Source organism: Nannospalax galili, unplaced genomic scaffold (genome assembly GCF_000622305.1).
Source record: "Nannospalax galili isolate Female #2095 unplaced genomic scaffold, S.galili_v1.0 scaffold550, whole genome shotgun sequence".
NCBI classification, from domain to species: Eukaryota; Metazoa; Chordata; class Mammalia; order Rodentia; family Spalacidae; genus Nannospalax; species Nannospalax galili.
In genome coordinates, this window is record NW_008329138.1 from 1,436,953 (window position 1) to 1,442,210 (window position 5,258).

At 41.8% G+C, this 5,258-nt stretch overlaps 1 pseudogene; it reads right to left on the reverse strand.

Moving 5' to 3' along the window:
* Positions 1 to 1,280: 1,280 nt before the first annotated feature.
* Positions 1,281 to 2,996, reverse strand: LOC103734200 (annotated as a pseudogene).
* Positions 2,997 to 5,258: the final 2,262 nt, after the last annotated feature.

The window sequence follows — 5,258 nt, forward strand, 5'->3', positions numbered from 1 at the left end:
TAAGCAATATATATTTATATATATCAACATAAGTATATATATGTGTATATATAATATGTGTGTATGTATTTTAAAAGGAGAAAAATTGGAAAAAATATAAGAACAGATTAAACAGTAAAGAAGTCAGCTGTAAACTATGAAGCTGATAAACTACTCATGAAATATAAAAATCATTACAGAGTGTTGAAAACTACATTTCATCATACTGAAAGAGCTGACTATAAATGTAAAGATAAGGCAATGGAAATGGTCAAGTCTCAAGAACACAAAGGAAAATTAACAGATTACAAACCTAAGGGATCCCTGGAACCCCTTCAAATGGATCAACACACACACTGTTTCAATCTCAGAAAGGAAAAAGGGAAAGAATTACGTTTGAATAAATAATGAATGAGGAACGACACTAATACAATACTCAAGGAGTTCATGAGCTCAAATGGATCAAAAATTAGATATATTATAAAGCAAAACTTTAGACGGATATATTGAAAATGATCATAGAGAATTGAATTATCACATCAAGGTAATTTTCATAAGATCATTAGTTTTCTTACTAAAAACTGTTGAGAACGGAAAGCAACAAACCCACATATTCAATGTTAAAAGAAGAAATAAAACTATCAAGCAAGAATCCTACATCTAGTAAGCTGTCTTTCTAAATAAGATCAGAAATTTTGACATTTTCAGATGAAAGGCTAAAAGAGTCCATTGCTACTAAGGCTGACATGGGAAAACTGCTCAAGAGAATCATGTAGAAAAATTAGAGCAATACTGAACAGTATCCTGAACCCATGTGAAGAAAAAAGACCTTATAAAAGTAAAATGTAAGCAGTTGTAAGTGCTAGAAATATTGAAATTGCAATCAACTGTTTTCTATGATTTAAGGGACAAATATATTAAAATATTATTCCATAAACTAGTATAAGAACAATATGGTTTATAGCAATATTCAGTGCTTTCAATGTAGTAGGAGACTGATATTTTAGAAGAGTTATTACTTCATGTGTTGTGTCACACACTATATAGATGTAATTTTGGAGACATCAACCACTCAAAGAAGTGTAAAAACACTCTAAAGGAACAGAGTGCCTATTTATTAAATTTAATACGGTATGCATAAAGCAGTTTTATAATTTTATATTATTTATTTCTACAATTATAAAATTTGTATTCTCTTTAATAACAATAATTCCACTAAAATTATACAAAGCACAATATCAGTACTTGGGGAGAGGGCAGTTCGTCCTGAAAGCACATCAGGTGACTCTCACGAAGCAAGCTCAGCTGGGCTGGGTAAAGTTGGGGGTGGAGATCCGGTTGCAAAAGATAAAAATGTGGACTGGTATAAAAGGCCACTCCTGGGGAAACAGGGTGAGCGTGGATGTTTCTGGGGAGCCTGGGGGCTCAGCCAGCATGCAGCTGCTGGGCATTTGCTCAGGCGGGCTCCAAGTTGCTGGGGTTACGATTTTATGCTTGAATTATTATACAACTTGTTACGCAGCTCCATCAACACCACTTTGGCTCAGTTTGTTGCTGCATTGTGGAACTCTCAGAAGGGCACAAACTACACAATGTTGCGGGTTGTCTTTTCGCCTGCTTGTGAATGTAGCTTATGGTTGGCTCCATCCAGAAACTCCATGGCGGCAAAGTCTGCATTGCTCATGCCACAGTAATGATGGACACCAGCAGTTTGAAGGCTTGCACCACTGCATCGGCATCTCCTCAACATCACTGATGACGCCATCCGTTGATAACGAGGATGCGGTACTGCGTGGTAGTCCACTGCCTCGTGACCTGGACTGCAAATCTGGCCACGTGGTTAATGATGGGAGAGAAGTTAGTAGAACCAGAGAAGTGAGTACCCCTGGGCAATGCCATCTACAACTGAGCAGAACAAGTTGAAGAGGTTGTGGTTGATGGCAAACTCATGGGACACCTCCCAGTTTGGCGCTAACTGGCCCCAACTCGAGAGCTGGAAGCATCCTATCACTGTTGTAGTCCTGAATGATCTGTTCCACTACCCACATGGCCAACAAGTATCCATTGGTGCCTTCTGGGCTGATAGAGTATAGCGAAGAAGGGTTAAGCGGATTCCCGATGGAGGCGGTGAAATCTATTCCCACTATGAACAGGAGCTGGCAGACTTCATTTTGCAGTCCAGGAACTGGCAGTTGCAGTGTATTTTGCATGACCACAGGATAAAGATGTCAGAGTTCCTGTAGTGCTTCTTCCCCTGCTTCTTAGGATTGATGCACCCCATCTCACTGGAGCACCATCTCGAGCCTCAGTCATCTGTCACACGGAGGTCTGACTGGCCAATCGAGTCGTGATATCCATCGTTGTAATTTTGTAGCACACGACATGGATGAGCTTCTCCAAGTCTCCATCACACAAGGACACCAATGGCACAGTGGATGGCTGTCCACACCTCAGTCTGTGGACTAGCATCTACTTGCCATCATCCCCAGTCTTGTAAAGCTGGAGAAATGGGTCTGACTTCCAGAAGAGGTTTTTCTTACCCAGCTTCCGGCCTGAAACGCTGTGTGATGGCATGGTTGTCTGAGAGCTCATGAGCAGCAGTAGTCAAGCCCTTCCCTGGAGGCTTGTCATTCATCATCAGCAGAAACCGAGTGACCATGCTAGAGACAATTGTGCCCTGTCTAGAGGAGAACTGACTGAGAAGTCATGCTCATTCAGCTGCGCACTGGACTTGTGCTGGTCAAAGAGGATGAACTTGGGCTTCCACACCTCCTGGAAGTGGTATTCCAGAAGGAACTTCTTGGAGAAGGCAAACTTGAAGTTGTTGTTGGCTGTTCTGTCCTGTCTCACTCTATCCACCTGCCATTGTCTTCTGTAAAGAGGACACAAAAGAGGTCAGACTTGGTGGTCCAGCAAGTTGTGGCCACTCACTGATAGCTCCACTTTGCACAGGCATAACTGGGAGCCCAAAGGTATGGCCTCTGTGGCTAGGGCACCCCATCCGGAATGTAGACCATGAGTTGGTGGTGGAGGCAGTAGCTTGCCCACAGCCTCAGAACGCGGGTGGCTACTGCCTGTGCTCTGGGGGCATTGCTCAGGCTGCTGCTGCTGCTCTGCCAGTGGGTGGCACAGACTGCTTAGGGTGCTGTGTAGTCATGATTTTAGATTACTAGATATACTACCCATGATAACCACAAAAGTAGTTATAAAATATACAGAAAAGTAAAATGAAATGAGCATAAATGTTTTGTTGCAAAGGAATTAGAAACAAATGATACTAATGCATGAAATGAGATACAAAATACTATGAAACATAGAAAATAAAAAAATTACAGCAATAACTTATTACTTATTCATAATTACTTTAAATGTACATATGTCAAACTCCTACAACCCCATTCACCCTCCCAGATCCCCCACCCTGTCTCTCCTAGAAGTGTGGGTACAGACCCATTTCATCTCTTGGCAACGCAGACCTCTAGACTACCTTCTTGGCCCAGACTCCCAACTTCTTCCTGATCCTTTGTACCCAGAGCAACCCAATTCCTCAGTCTAGTTCCCTGGAGCCTTCAAAACCTGTTCCTTCCCCCACTTCACCTTTGCATGCCTGGAAAAGCCTTCATCCCTGGCCAGCCCAAACCCCCAACTTCCTGAGGCCAGCATCTTTCCTGGGTGAGTTTGGCCATGCCCACTGTGCCTTGACTCCCATAACCTCATTCACCCTCCCAGCTCCCCCACCCCATCTTTCCTCCTCTCATGGACACAGACCCATTTCTTCTCTAGGCACCCCAGAAATCTAGACTACCCTTTTGGCCTAGACTCCCAACTGCTTCCTGATCCTTTGCACCCAGATTAACCCAATTCCTCAGTCCATTCCCCTGGAGCTCTAAAAGCCTATTCCCTCTCCCACCTAACCTTCGTATACTTGAGACCAGCTTTCATCCCTGGCTGTCTCACCCCCAACCTGGATTCCTGAGACCAGCCTCCTTCCCTGCTTGCTCTGGATTCCTGAGATCAGCCTCCTTCCCTGACTGCCTTAGAGTCCTGAATCCTACCTCTACCTAGCAGTCTTGCCAAACTGTACTGTACCTGCTGACTAGAGAGATCCAGACATTAGGAGAAAGCCTGAGGGAACCCTATCCTCTTCTGACTTGGGCCTCTGTCAGAACTCCTGAGCAGCAGGATGAAAGCCATCCGGCCCCTCCAATATAAAATCAAAGGAGAGAACCTGAAATCTAAATCAATCAGCTTTTCATGCCCAACAATAAACCACAAAGGTATGTAAAATTTATAAAAAGCAACAGACCTAGACTCAAAGGAAGGCTTGAGTCTCACACAAGAAACAGAAACTACAAAAGAAATCCACATGTCAAAGTCACAGGGAAAAAATAATAGCATAAAAAAAAAAAAAAAAAACAAATAATAGATCCTCACCAAGAACCAACAGTCCTGTAGAGGAGTACAATGAGAACTCCCTAGAGCCAACACAGGACATGGAATTTGAAAGAATAATTAAACGTGAAAAAAGAATTCAGTGAATTTAAAGAAAACACAAAGAAATCAAAGAACTGAAAGAAGGTAAGGATAACCTTCTGAATGAATTCAGAAAAGAATTCGAAATACTGAAGATTACTCAGGCAGAAATGAAGAAGGAAGTGAAACACTCAGTATGCCTATTAGAAACAACAGGAGAAAGCCTCACCAATAAATAGGATGAATGAAATGGAAAACAGAATATCAAGACTCGAAGATAAAGTGAGCAAATTAGACCACTCAAGCAAAGATTATGAAAAATTTAAGAAAACACAAGAATGGAATATGCAGGAATTGTGCGACACCATAAAAAGGCCAAACATTTGCATCATAGGCAGAGAGGAAGAAGAATCTCAGGATAATGGTATGGACTAGATCTTCAACAAGATTGTAGAAGAAAATGTCCCCAAATTATAGAAAGACATGCCCATATAAATACAAGGATCACATAGAACACCAATAGACAGGACCAGAAAAGAAACTCTCCATGGCACATCATAGTAAAAACACTAAATGTACAGAACAAAGGGAAAATACTAAAAGCTGCAGAAGAAAAACCTGTTACATATAAATGAAAACCCATCAGAATTATAGCTGACTTTTCAGTGCAAACGATGAAAGCCAGAAGAGCATGGACCAAATTATTCCCAGTTCTAAATGACCACAGATGCCAACCGAGATTACTTTACCCAGCCAAAACATCTATTATAGTTGAAGGGGAAAGAAAAATCTTCTATGACATAAGC